Here is a 14,956-nt window from a genome sequence, read left to right on the forward strand (position 1 = left end):
TTAGAAATGCTGCCTTCTTGGACTGAAGGGGACAAAGAGGATGAAATAAGAGAAGGAGGTATGACAATGAAACCAAAGACTGAAGAGACAAAGCCATGAGCCAAGGAAAAGGACAGCATTCATCTTGGAAGAGGGAAGGAAACTGATTCTTGCCTGTGGGGGCAATTGGGCAAGAGGTTGAGGAAGTTGCTGGGCTGGGAGTCATCCTGACCTTGTCACAGAAAAAGGAGGTGGCAGCTAAGCCCTCAAAGAAAACTATTCAAGCCTCCCTCTTGATTCAGCCCTACATGTGACTGAATCTTGGTGGCTTCCCAGTACAAGTCTACATTCTCATCCACAAAGCAGCCAGAATCTGGGGGCCAGGTGGGGAGTGAGGGCCAGGACTTGAATAAGCCAAGCATGCCCCCCCAACTCCCTTTTTATCTCCTGATTACCCCCCCCCCCCGCCCCCGCCGATACTGCATGTAGGGCCTCCTGGAAAATTCTTTCTGATGTCATCTCTGCTCTTGCCTGTGGAACTGGACTTAGATGCCCTAGGGTTCTCAGCACGGTCAAGCCAAGCTAGAACACTCCCTAGAAGTAAAGGCAAAGGAAGCCCTTGGCAACGACCCAGCAAGGGCTCCATAGGAACCTGTCATGAAGACACTCCATGTGGTTGCCATCCCCAGCACTCTATCCTGGTAGGTGGCTAGCCTGGCCATCCGCCCCCTCTCTTCACATTGCAGGGGTCTCTAAATCAGCCTGGGAGGCAGCCCCCTGGCCCAACCTCCACCTCCATTTGGAAATACCTCATTCCTCTACCTACGGCTACTTAAAAAAAAAATGTACTCTGCCAAAGAATTTTGTTTTCTCACTTGGAAATTTAAATGAAAGTCTTACCAAGATATAAAAAATCAATTCCATTTATAGTGGACATTCAATAACTCCAGAATGAGAGCTGAAGTTGCAGGTGCAATATCAGACCTGCCAATGCGGCCCCAACCTGGTAACAAAATATGGGACAGGGACGACCGGCCCCACCCTAAGAGGAGAAAGAGTTAAGTGCCTTCTGGGTCCAGAAACCTAGAATTGAGGGAGAAGGGGTCTCCGGGGCCTTAGTGGGGAGAAGTGGGGGAAAGTACTAAGAAAGCAGAGCAGATGGGGACGCCTGGATGGCTCAGTCGGTTGAGCGTCTGACTTTGGCTCAGGTTCATGATCTCACAGTTCATGAGTTCGAGCCCCATGTCAGGCTCTCACCGCTGTCAGCCTGTCAGCACAGAGCCTGCTTCTGATCCTCTGCCCCCCCTGCCCCTCCCCCACTGCCACGCTCCCTCTCAAAAAATAAATAAAACATTTTTAAAAATTAAAAAAAAAAAGAAAGAAAGAAAACAAGCAAGCAAGCAGGGCAGACGAAAGAACTGCATCTGAGGGGAAGATTGAGGCCCAAAGCATGGGGACCACAGTCCAGGAGGCTGGCCCCACTCAGGCCAACCAATGCCCTTCTGCTCTAGATATCATTACCATTTACCATAACAATATCCCTTTAGATCTTTCTCATAACTAACATCTCCAGGGAGGGATGTTGTGCATTATTTCTGTCATTTTGCAGATGGAAAAGCTGAGGTAAAGCGACGACATTTGTATTCTTTCCTTGCTGATACCCTTCTTCATAGGCAGGAGCCCGATGAGGAACCCAGGGAGCAGCATGGAGCCACTTGTCCTGGCCCTGCATTTTGATAGAGCTCTGTTCCTGTCTCTCATCTCCCTGTGTGGGGTGAAGAGGAGACAAAGCTGCCCCAACCAGGTCATAGACGATAGCTCTCAACAGGACAGGAGGGGGCACTGGTCACCAGGAAGTAGCCTAACCTTCTTGACCAGATGCCCTCACCCACACTCACCAGTCTAACTGCCTGGACCAGGGCCTCTGGCTGGGACGGGTTGTGCAAGAGAACTGGCCTCTCGAGAATCAACCCTCACTCTGTCAGAGAAAGATTTAGCCTCATCTCAAATACCTGTGCTCAAATGTGCCAACTCCATTCTGCTTAGGCCACTCTGTGATGGAACTGAGACTGGGCCCAGCCTCCACCATCAGACTGGGAGCTCCCTAAAGACAAATTCTGGATCTTTCTCCCCTCCACTTTTACATGTTTAGTCCCAAGACTATTTCTTGCTTATTCTTTGCTTGTTAATACCCTATCAGCCTTGCAAAAAAATGCATTTGATGGCTGATACTTTCCCCTCCCAGATACCCACCTGTCTAACTTGGATTTCCCTTCATAGACTGACAGAGATCCATGCTACGTGTTTGCCATTCGACGAGTGGGTCTGAGTGTCCTCATTTCCCAGATGGAGAAAGCAAGTCTCAAAAGGTTGGGTGACTAGCCTGTCAGGACGCAGTCAGTCCTGGACCTCTGGCCTTCCAGCCTGCAGTCCTTTCCCCAGACAACCTCACCATAGCCTCCTGGTGTTCACCCCAAGTAAAATCCAGGAGCCGGCACAGGAACTGGGACAAAGAGGAGGAGGACACTGGGGCCGAGGCCTTGACCCCAAGTTCCTATTTATAATCCTTGTTCCGGAGACGGCCACTTAAACACACATTCCTGATAACTGAATAATCTTTGGCACCAAGCAAAAAATAGCCTGTGGCCCAGACCACAATTGCACAGCTGGAGCGGGGTGAGCAGGGGCGACACAGGGCCCCAATGGTGCGGGACAAGCTTCTGCGGGGGGAGAGGGGTGGCAGGCGGGGCTGGGGTTGGGACAAGTGAGTGGAACTGCAAATATAGCAGTTAAATATAGCCTTGCCGACCTGGACATGGTGCCAGCGTCCTCTACAGAGAACGTTTCCCAAATCGGCTTGGGTCTCCTTTTCCCAAAGGAAATGAGAGCTGGAGACTTGAAGGGAGGAGCAGGAGGGATCTTGATGGCGATGGAGCCCAAGGCTCTGGAGCAGTCTCCAAACAAACTGCAAACCAAGAAAAGTAGCTCTGCTGGCATCTTCGGGAACTGCCAGTTTGATGGTAGAGGCATGGCTGTGCCCTGAGGCAGATAACAGAGGACATCTCATTCCCCAAACCAGCTGATCAAGACCCCATGCATCTTCCAATTCCAGGAGGACTGATGCTGAGGCCTCTTCTCCAAGAAAGCTCAGGCCAACGCAGAAATGTAAGTGAGAGACATGGAAAATTGTGGAGTCCAGAATCCTGAGGGGTCTCTGAAGCAAGCAGGAGGGGCCTGACCCAGGCAAGGGCCCCAGAGAAAGCAGCCACGGCCCCTCCCTCCCTCACCTAGCCAGCCCCAGAATGAGCCAAGGTGCTGCTTGAGCTAACACTCTTGACAAACTTTGCTCTGCTCTTAACTGTTTCCTCTCAGGACCCTTCAGCTGCTCCTTTGGGGCACAAGCTCAGTTCTGAGTTCTAAATTTTGGAAAGTCTGTGTGCCCCTTCTTCAGTAATGACTAAGACACATGACTGCAGGCCTCAGGCCCTCCTGCCTATGTGGAGGCATCCCCTGTATTCTGAGGCCATTCTAGGCAGGGCTCACTCACAGTTGGGGAGAAGTGTCCTCACTTATCTGCTCACCATAAGCCATCTGAAGAAGTCTCACTCCAGCTTCTGCTGCCACTGTCCCTTGAGAACCCCCTCCATGCCCAGGTGTCTCCAAGCTCTCAAGGTCGCCACGCCTACGGAATGTCAAAGTACTGCTTTCTGTCCCATCCTCCCTGGGCGAGGGTCTGATTCATCATTTCTCATGAAGAAATGAAGAGAACAACATCCTCATCACCATTACTGTGCTTATGGGTCCTGAAGCATCACCGCCTGGGCCCAAACTTCCACAATGTCCAGTGGTTTCTATCGAGAGTATGATCCACACTTAGCACATTGTGCTTGCCCTTTCTTCAACAGCCTTCCAAGAGGAAGGTGTGGTCTTTTGAGCAGCAATGCCCCACTCCCCACTTGAGAAGGTGAGATGCCCAGGCCTCCCTCATTGTCCCTGACAGCCAGGGCCAGGTACTCAGCACAGCTCAGCAAGGAGCATGCCAAGAGCCACCCCTCAGCCTCCCCAGGCTATGGCTGTCAGTGGTTCTACAATGTTGCAGAGGAAGGGGCCAGGCCACGCAGGTCCGGCGCCGTCAACTCTGGGGTCCCAGCATAGTGGCCCTGGCCCTTCATTCCACAAAGATGCCCCAAGAGCCACCATGTGCCAGGCGGTATGCTAGTTACTGAGAGCAGCAGAGGGAACGAGAGCCAGGAGTCGCCCTGGCAGCTGCTCACAACCAGGTGTGCCAAGAGCACTGATGGAGAGCAGCAGGAAGCCTAGCCAATGGCAGATAGGGATTGGGAAGGCCTCTGGAGGCCAGGGAGGAAGAGGAGGTGAAGGACTCTAGACAGTGAGCCTGTGTGTAAAAGGCCCTGAGGAGGGGAAAGGAGGCCACTTGAGGATGTGGAAGAAGGGCAATCTGGTGCTCAGAATGCAAGGGGAGAGAGAGGAGATTAGAAGTCAGGGTGAGATTAGAAGAGGGAGTAGGAGCCAGATCATGCCCTGGGGCCAGACTCTTCCTGAGAGCAACAAGAAGCCCCACAAAGGTTTTAAGCAGGGGCTGAGCTGATCTATTTATAGGTGAGAAGGATCCTTTGGGCACAGTATGGAGAGTAGGCCGGAAGGGCCTAGACAGAATGTGGGCAGACCAGTTAGGAAGCACTTGCAGATGTCCAGGTGAGCAATGATGGTCACCTGAACTCAGGTAACAGAAGGAGGAGGTAGAGAGAGGTGAGCAGTCCTGAGACGTATTTAAGAAATGGAAGCCATAAGGCATGGTGAATACTTGACGTGAGTAGGAGAGACAAAGAGAAGTAAAACATTCCCTCATTCAATCATTCATTCAACAGCAATGCCACGAGTTTCTAACACACGTGAAGTTCTTTGCTAGGCATCGGAGATACAGTAGTGAGCAAGACAATAAGGTCTCCTTGGAGGTTTACATTCCAGTGACATGGGGACAATGTAAAATAAACACGTAAACAAATGCGAGATCATTTTAGGTAGTGATAAGTGCTATGAAGATAATAAAAAAAAAAGGATAAATAATAAAGAGGGATTTGGGGAAAGGGCTTACCTTAGGTAGGGTGTTCTTTGAAGCCATTTCCAGAGGAGAGGATTGAAATGCCAAGGCTCAGAGTGGGGATGAGCTTGCAGTCTTTGAGCACAGAAGGAAGACTGAGGTGACCAGGGTGTAGTTTGAGAAGCTTGGGGAAAAGGAGATTAGAGGATTAGGCACGTGCACATGTTCAATATGCACACACACACACACACACACGCACAGGCACACACATGCCTCCCAGGATTGTGCAGAGTTGACTTGATACAGCACAGATTTGGGGAGAAGATAAAGAAAGGAAGAAAAGAAGGAAGAGAGAAGACAGAGAAGACACGAAAACCCATCACTGGGAGGTCATAAAACAAACACCGGCTCTCCACCGGAACCACCAACCAAATTTGCGTCACTGTGAAATTTTATGTAACTGGGATCATACTTTTAGTCTGGTTTTTTTTCACTATTATATTATGAAAAGAGATAACTTTATAATCCAATGAAATGTGTTTACATAAGATATCAAAGACCTAAGGGTATATGCCATGGTGTTCCATACCAAAGAAAAGCTAAAGTAGCTGTGTTAATGTCAGACAAAAGAGATCTTAAGAAAAAGGCATTGCTATAGATAAGGTGATTCATTCACAATCATAACAGATTTAGTTCATCAGAAAGGCATAACTAGTTGAAATTCTATGCACCTAATAACAGAGCCTCAGAAATATGAATCTAAAAATTACCAGTACTTCAGAAAAAAACCTGACAAATCCACAATCACAGTGGGAGATTTTAACACATTCTGTTAGTAATTGACACGCTACAAAGAAAAGAAAATATCAGGGCACAGAAATTTTGAAAAACAGGATTAACAAACTTTGCTTAATGAACATATGTAGGAAACAGGACTCAACAAGTGCAGAAGATACATTTTTTGTTTGACTACACTTCGAAGATTTCTATAAACAGAACTTATACTTGGTTCCAAGGTCAATCTCAACAAATGTAAAAGAATGAAATCATTGAGCATGCTCCCTAATCCCAGTGCAATTAAACAAGAAAAGTGTAACAAAAAAAGATAACAGAAAAATCCCCTTATGTTTGGAAATCAGGAAACACATCTCTATATAACCCAAGTGTCAAAAATAAATCATCTGGAAACTAGGAAATATCTTAAACTCTCCAATAGTGAAAATATTATATAGAAAAGTTTGTGATGTAACCAAAACAGGAAGAGGGAAATTTACTGTATTAGATATATTTCAAAAGGCTGAAAAATAATGAGCTAAGTTAGAACAACACCAAAACAAACCCAGAAGATAATAAAAAGGAAATATCAAAAGTAAGAGCAGAGGGGCGCCTGGGTGGCTGGGTCCCTTAAGCCTCTGAGACTCTTGATTTCAGATCAGGCCATGATCTCACATGGGGCTCCCTGCTGAGCTTGGAGCCTGCTTGGGATTCCCACCCCGCCCCCACTCATGTGTGTGTGCGCGCTTTGTCTTCTCTGTCTAAAAATAAATAAATAAACATTAAAAAAAGTGAGAGAAGAAAATGACGAAATAGAAAACAAACATATAATAGAGAGGTTCAACAGAGAAAAATTGAGTCCTTGAAAGAACTAATACAATTGACAAACCACTAATGAGAATGACTGAGAGAAAGAGAGACAGAGAGACAAAAGGAGAGAAGACAAGGCTAACCAACATCAGGATGAGAAAGTGCACGTCTCTGCAGATGCTACAAAGATTTGGAAGGACAAGAGACTGTGCTACAAAATAAAATGTATGAGAATAAAGTTGGATGCTGCTGTGGTGTCAAGCCAAATAAGAACCAAAATGACCTGTGGGGGCAGCAACCACAGTGGTAGCCAGCCGCCTGTCTGCCCTCCCCCAGCCAGCTGTCCTCCTGGCCCCAGCCAGCCTGTTCCAGGTGGAAGCTTTTGCCTCTCTAGTCCTCAGAAGCTGAAGGGTCTCTATGAACTTGACACAGACTTGCATCAACTCAATTTACCCAAGCCGGAGTATAAACCACACGCCAATTTGTTCTTCTGCAGCAGGGACTATCCCTTCCTAGTGCCTAGAAGGCACCCTCCACTCCAGGATACCCTTTCCCAAGGTCAGGATGTGGAACAGAATAGCAGAGTAGTTAAGTACATAAGGTCAGGAGCCAGGCTGCCTGGGTTCAAATCCTAGCCCTATATTTTAACTTAAGCTCTCTGTGCTTAAATTTTCTCACTACAAATTTGGGATAATAGATTATTGTGAAGATTTGATGAAATAATACACGTAAAGAGGTTAAAACAGTGTCTGGCCTACACTAAACAGTCAATATATATTCATCATAACAACTGCTACTACCTGAGAAGACAAAGTCTTACCCAGCAGATGCTTAGCGAATGTGGAACTCAAAAGGAGTTGTGGATTGGTTTGGAAGGAAATTTTGCTTTGCTCTAGGGAAGCCCAATAAAACATCTCAACCTACAAGTGGACCCTCCTCTATTTTCTGAGCCTCTCTTCCCTGAACATGGCTGGAAAGCAGCAAGCTATTGTTTCTCTGATCTTTTTAATTCTGATCTCACCATTCCAACCCACCCGATCTCTTGTAAATGAGCTGAGCATCAATGAGTTAGGTCACAGTTGCTGTAGCTGTGAACTCAAAGGAGTTTCTTAATGTTTGTACCTCAATTTCACATAAGTTTCACAAAATCATCTACATGGCTGGGTTGTTGTTCCTGTTATCTATTCCTATGTAACACCACTTCAACCTTAATGGCTTAAAACAGGGGTCAGCAAACTATGGGCCCACTTTGTGGTTTTGTGCAGCCCACAGGCTTAGGATGGTCTCTTAGGTTTTTAAAGAGTTGCAAAATATATCAAAAGAATACTATTTCGTGATATGTTTAAATTATATGAAATTCAAACTTCAGTGTACATGAAGTTTTATTGGAACACAGCCACACCCGTCCATTTATGTGTTGCCTGTGACTCCTTTTGTGGGACAACAGAGTTGAATAGTTGCAACAGAGACCTAAGGGCCCACAGAGCCCAAAATATTTACTATCTTGTCCTTTACAGAGGAAGTTTTCTAGTCTCTGGCTGAAAATATCAACTGTCATTTATTTCCCTCACAAATCTGCAATTTGAGCAGCACTCGGTAGGGATGGATTATCTCTGCTCCTTTCAGTGTCATATGAGGTGGCTCAAGGCTGGGAGTGAGTCACCCAGGGGAGGAAACTGTCTGAAGCCCTGCTCACTCACCTGTCTGGTGGTGGGTGGCAGCTTTCAGCTGGGACCTCTGCTGGAACCGTTGGTCAGGTCACCTATGCGTGACCTCTCCATGTGGCTGTCTGGCTCCCTCACTGCATGGTTCCAAAAGCAATGTCCCAAAGGTTGCCTTTTCTCTTGGGCAGAGGAACAGCATTGCACAGGGTCACTGGTTGTTTCAGGGGATGAAGAATGGGACTGGAGGGGATGAGGGTTGTCACCCAGCCATGCTGAAGGCCCACACACAGTCACGCACATCTGAAGAGCCCTCGCCATGGGCCACGTTCCATGCCAAAGCCTGGCCTCCAGATGCCAAGCTCCAGTCAGGGCCACATCTGCCATGGTTCCCATTGGACCCCCCAGACTGCAGCCATGTGCAAGAGTCCTGTCAGTTGTGAGCTCAGGCCTTCCAGTTATAGGGACACATGGCCTGGCAGATCGGCTGCTCCCCAATGCCAGGCCTCAGCAAGGTATTCAGAACTCAGAGTTGCAAATGTCAAGACATTGCATGTGTCTCCATTGGATGAGGGACTGGGCAACCTTTCATCATTTAGGGCTTTGCGAGATCACAGCCTCATCCACATCAGTTACACTGTAGATAAACTGCTTCCCAGTCACACTCAGCCCTAATTCTGGTCACATCAGTGTGACCTCAGACTGACCACAACCGTGGCCACAGACCAACCCTGACTCAGACTGATTCCAACCCTAGCCAAGACCAACCTCTGACACTGGCCACAAAGCCGACCCTGTCCAAAGACTAATCCTGACCCTAGCTACAAAACTGACCCTGACCCTGAACCACAGACTGACCTCTGACCTTGGAATAGGGTTAGAGGAATGCACCAAACCATAGCACAGCCTCATGGGCCCAAAGGTGCACCAGTCTAGCTACACTTGAGTGACAGCCATGTGGGCCAGGAGCAAGAGGATCTGTCCTGAGCAAACCCAGGGCTACCTGAAGCAAGCGGGTCCTGAGTGACTGCTCCCAGGCAAGGTGACTCAGAAGCACCTTCCAGAACATTTGAAAGGGCCAAGTAGTTGCCAAATACACCAGCTTTGCTTGGCCTCTGGACCTTTGCCCTGAAGTTCCCACCAAACAGGTTTTCTACACTTTTGCTAACTCTAATCCTGCTACATCCAGTGCCACCTGCCTGAGGAGGCTGGTCCTAATGGTCCACTTAGGTTTTCAAAGGTCTTTGCCCTGAATGATCCTGATAGGAAGTGTCCTCTAAGAGGGTCACTGAAGAATTTTTCTTTCCAACTTTTTAACTCAACACTAGAGACAGCACCTTCTGCTTGTTTCCCCCAACACAATTCAATAGAGACCACTCTGCCATTATTTAAACACAATTTCACTATCTTCTTGTGTACCTTGTTGCCAGGGAGAAGTCTGGTGCCAATCTGATCTGGGTTTCCTTTTGTAGGTAATCTGTTCTCTTTCTTCCAATGAGTCAGGAGGAAAAGGCTAAGGGGCAGAAGGGGCAAAGAGCTCATCCCGTGGGACAATGGGGGTGTGGACAATGGGGTGGAGCCTGTTTGAGGGTGCCTTGGTCATGTTACCCACCCCCCCCCCCGCCTCAACTACTGCACCTGTGCTCCAAGCACCACCTGCTCCTTCTTCTCCCGTATTCCTGAGCCTTGACTCCTTAAGAACTAGGGTGCTCTCCATTCACAGCTTCTACTCTCAGAGCTCTGCATTTCTGCTCTGTCACTGCAGAGGGCCAGTCCTCATTCCTGCAGGGCTGGCCAGGGGACACTGCACACACATGTATCTGCTATGCATATTTATCTGCAAGCATGTGTGTATGAATGTGTGTGACTGTGTGTTTGTACATGTGCACATTTATGTGTGTACATATACATAGACACGGATGAGTGAGTACGTGTGAGGTATCTAGATGTAAGTGTGCCTGTGTTCAGTATGTGTGTGGATGTGGGTGGATTATGTGGATATTGTGAATGTGTTATATATGGGATGTATCTACATGTGTGTTTGAGAATATGTTGGTCTTCCATCCCTAACCAGCAGTGTGCTTCTTGGGGGAGGCACCCTGCAGTGCCCCTCACCTGTGTTTCCTGCAAAGTCCTTGGACTGGATATGGCAAATTCCCAGCAAAGCTTCAGGGCGTGGGTCCAGTGGGACTGCATCCCAGGCCTCCCGAGTCTGTGGCCAGTAGCCCTGATAGAGCCAGAAACCTGTCAGCAATTCAGTGCCTATGGGTGGCCTGGAAGGAATAAGGCTACCAGGAGCCTTTGGGGGTGGGCTTTTGTCTCAGAATTGTTACCCCAACACCAAGTCCAAGTTCACGGGACAGTTGTTGCCAGCATATAGCACCTGCCACTAATGCTGCTCTTCTCTCCCCAGATCCTGCTCCCAGGCCCCGAATCCCAAGCCTGTCAGCATGAAAAGCACTAGCTCCTGCTTTCCCACTCCACCACTAACTCCCAGATCCACCTGCCGCACTCCACATTCCATACGCACCCTTACAGAGAACGGGAAGAAGGAGACTGTGTGTCTTCCATCCCCAGGAAGTTCACATTTTCCACAGCCAGGATTCTGAGCAGGCCCGAGGGGGAAAACCAAAGAGCACCCTGAGAAAAGATCCCACACTTGGGAGGTAAAACTTCAACCTCCATCTCAGCTCTGTCTGCCACCCATGAACCAAATCTGAGGTTTCAGAAACCTCTCCAGGTTCCGCTGCACCCTATAGCTGGGAAAGATTATTAGCGAGTGAAGTCACTTCATCTGTCTCTCAAGGCCTATCAGGAGTTTAGGAGCCCAGCACACAGGTTCACACTCTGACACACACTACCCTTCTGACCAGGTGGAGAGAGAAGCAGAAAGTGAAGCGTCCTGAGAAGAACATGAGGCGCCATGGGAGGGGCGTGAGGCATCCTGGGAGGGGCGTGAGGCATCCTGGGAGGGGCGTGAGACATCCTGGGAGGGGCGTGAGGCATTCTGAGAGGAGGCTGTGATTTGGTTACATCCCTGCTGAACTGCTTATTAGCTTTATGACCTCCGGCAAAGTTTTCTTTAGTTTAGCCTCCTTATATATGGTGACAACTTAAAATCCAAATTGGAACACTCATAAGAGTGACGCTATTAATAATTGTACCCAGACAACAGGTATGAATCCCAACCATTCCAGGCAAATAGGGACATGCGATCACCCTACGACCTGCGATCACCCTGTGTCACCTACAGTAGTGATAATAAGGAGCAGGAGGGAAGAATTCCAAAGGGAAGAGTCCCTGCTAGATTTGCAGGCATTCCATTTGGCCACCAGCCAGGGGCTGAAGGTGAAGGGAGGGAGAAGGCAGCGGGAGGTCCCACTGCCTCGCAGCCCTTGTGCTCGGGCCTCTTGCCCTCTCCCCGCCCCACTCACCTCCACATGCCCCGACTCTCCGACTGGAAGGCCGCGCTGATGCCTTTAGCAGCAGCCCAGGTTTATCTCCAGGGGAGTGCTAGGTTCAAAGATCAGATAAATTTTCTGGCAGACGTGGGACTGGTGGCCGACTGCCAGAGGTAGGAATGGCCCCGCTGGCGCGGGGTCAGCTGGGTTATTTTGACTCCTCCACATGGGGTGAGGGGCCTTGGGAAGAAGTCTATAGTGTAGAGGCAGAGAGACTCCTGTCTCTGATGAGCTGGACTTGGCTTTGCCTTCCAGCTTGGAATAGGAGAGGGAGAAGGAGGAACTGGGGCAAGGAGCTGGAAAAGGAAGGGGGAGAGGGAGTTGGGAAAAAGAAACCTGGAGAAGGACCTATTTTAAAAGTCACTCATTTGGTTCCAGCTCTCCCCCACCACACCCCAAAGCTCAGGCATTGGGCCATAGGGTGTGGTGACAAGGTGTGTGTGGTCTGTGACAGGAAACCCTTAGGCATCCAGGGTGGCTGGGGAGAGGCCAGGTAGGGAGAGGGTGGGCAGAGCCAAGCATAGGTCACCACAGCCTGTCCCCTGTCTCATCACCCTGAGAGTCCCTAGACCAGTGTCTTCAAACTTTTGATAGTGACACACTTTCTATGTATGCTGCAACCTAGAACACATAAAGATTCCCCCAAAATACTTGCCCTTATTAAGTCAATGCATCCTATATTTTCAATTCCACTCTTACTTTAAAATGCTGATTGTAAGTCAGGGCATTGTTTTCACAATCTACTATGGGTCATGACCTATGATTCTGAAAACCACTGCTCCAAACTAGTACTTTTCAAACTTTAATGACCTTGCTTGTAAATTACCTGGGAGCTTGCCAAATGCAGATTCTGATTCAATTCGTCTGCAACCTGAGACTCTGCATTTCTAATAAGCTCCCAGGTGATATAATGTTGATCCTCAGATCCGGAGTAAAAGGCCCTGGATCACAACTTCCTGATCAGCACCAAATCTAGCAAAGGGCTTGGGGATCATGTATGCAAGATGAAAGGGGAAGGGGAAGGGTACCCACACTAAGGGTTGTCCACCACTCAGCAGCCTCCAGGCAAAGCTGCAACTGAAATGTAGCAAAGACATGATGGCATAGGATAGCAATGAACTGCCCTCCAGGGACCCAGACTGTCTGTACTGCTCTGATAGAGGAGCCAAGGGAGAGTACAGCTGGCCAGTCAGCATTACCTAGGCCTTACAGGAAGGAAGGAAGGAAGGAAGGAAGGAAGGAAGGAAGGAAGGAAGGAAGGAAGAAAAGAAGAAGGGAGGGGGGGAAGAAAAGAAAAGAAATTGTAGGGGCGCCTGGGTGGCTCAGTCAGTTAAGCCTCCAACTTCGGCTCAGGTCATGATCTCATGGTTCATGAGTTTGAGTCCTGCATCAGACTGTGCTGACAGCTCAGAGCCTGGAGCCTGCTTCGGATTCTGAGTCTCTCTCTCTCTCTCTCTCTCTCTCAAAAATAAACATTAGAAAAAAATTCTTAAAAAAAAAAAAGAAATTGTGGGTTTGGGGACCTCACTCAGCAATCTAGCAGGCAAGGTTGACAATGTCAAATTGGTATTACTCATCAGAAATCCAGCAGTAACCAAGAAAAGCTGCCTTGTTAATGTTCCATTATCTGGGTGCAACAGTAATGCTGACCTTGCCCATAGGTACTTAGGTTAAAAAAGCTATGCAGCAATTGATTAGGGCAGTGGGTCCCAAATAGAACTCTACAAAACACTATCTCAAGAAGATCAACGAAAAATGAGTTCCAAGGTCAAATGTTTTTGGGAAACACAGCATGTTATCTCCTCCAGCCCCACTTAGAGTATCCTTGTTTACAGTGGAAGGCAATGATAAGACCTGCAGTCTAGAGCCCTGTTTAATGTGCTTGAATTCATCCTTTCTCACACAACCATGGAACTCTTACTCTCTTTAACCTATTGGTATGGACTGAACTGTGTCTCTTCAAAATTCCTATGGTGAAGCCTCCAATATGACTGTATTTGGAGATAGGGCCTTTAAGTACATAATTAAGGCTAAATGAGGTCATGAGAGTAGGGCCCTGATCCGATAGGATGGATGTTTTTATAAGCAGAGGAAGAGACACCAGAGCTCTCTCTTTCTCTCCATGTGCTTTCCCAGAGGAAAGGCCACGTGAGGACACAGTGAGAAGGCAGCCATCTGCAAGCCAGGAAGAGAGGTCTCACCAAAAACCAACCCTGACATCACCTTGATCTTGGACTTCTAGCCTCCAGAACTGTGAGAAAATTTTGTGTTGTTGTTAGTACTCTGTATGGCAGCCCAAACAGACTAATATATCTATAAGCATACCATGGAATTTGCTTCAGGAAATCAGGAGTAGATTTGTACTTTTCATGCTGTTGATCTTCTAGGAGACTTATAAGTTCATGTAGACAAGAGAGGGACTGTGATCACCATTTTGAAGTTAGGAAATGAAAGTCCACAAGCATGAAGTGAGTGGCCCAAAGTCACACAGCTGGGCAGAACTGGGTACATGGAATTCAAACTCACTGTGACTGACTCAGAAAACAAGTCCCCCACTGTCCAGCAGCTGTAGTCTACTGAGCATGTTATGACATTCCCACTCACAATAGATCGTGGGCTGTCTCCCTAAACACAGACAAGGTAGTAAGAAAAATTGAAGTTGATCAAAGGTTTCCTGGAAAAGATGATTTTATAAGGGGTCACACAGCAGTCACATTGGAAATAGCCAAAATCAAAACTAGTAAGACCAGTTCATGGCATGAAGTTAAGTACTAGGCTGAGGACCAAATATGATCCTGGCTGGCAATAGAGAGCCCATGTAGGTTCTTGAGCAGCAGGGCATGACATTGTCTGAGTCAGTCTAGGTGTGTGGGATGGCTGGGAAGGAACCTGGATGTGGGAGGCCCAGGGGCCAGACCAGCAGTAGAGTGACGCTGCAGAGGTGGAAGATAGAAGGAGTAGGGAGTTAACTTCAACATTCTCCCTGCTGAATGTCTTGCCTAGCGTGGGGATATAGGGTCCTGGGGGCTGGATGGATTTTCCAGGCTTTGCCATGTAGAGCTGGTTCTGGAAGCCAGCTCTTCCCAGCCTCTTGCAGGGGAAACTGACAATGAGAGGTGGAGGGTGGATGGAAAAACTATTTAAGATACTAACCACACATGCACGTGTGCACACACATACACATACATGCACACACACACACACACACA

General features: G+C 48.1%; 1 long non-coding RNA gene across 1 annotated transcript in view; it reads right to left on the bottom strand.

Annotated features, from left to right (window-relative positions):
• Positions 1–2,446, bottom strand: part of LOC131484926 (uncharacterized) — a 163,212-nt gene extending 160,766 nt beyond the window's left edge. Inside the window, exon 1 of the long non-coding RNA XR_009248505.1 lies at positions 2,233–2,446. This is a non-coding gene — a long non-coding RNA (uncharacterized LOC131484926). The remainder of the gene's footprint in view (positions 1–2,232) is intronic.
• Between the last annotated feature and the right edge of the window lie 12,510 nt (positions 2,447–14,956).

Source organism: Neofelis nebulosa, chromosome 9 (assembly GCF_028018385.1).
Source record: "Neofelis nebulosa isolate mNeoNeb1 chromosome 9, mNeoNeb1.pri, whole genome shotgun sequence".
In the NCBI taxonomy this organism is placed as follows: domain Eukaryota; kingdom Metazoa; phylum Chordata; class Mammalia; order Carnivora; family Felidae; genus Neofelis; species Neofelis nebulosa.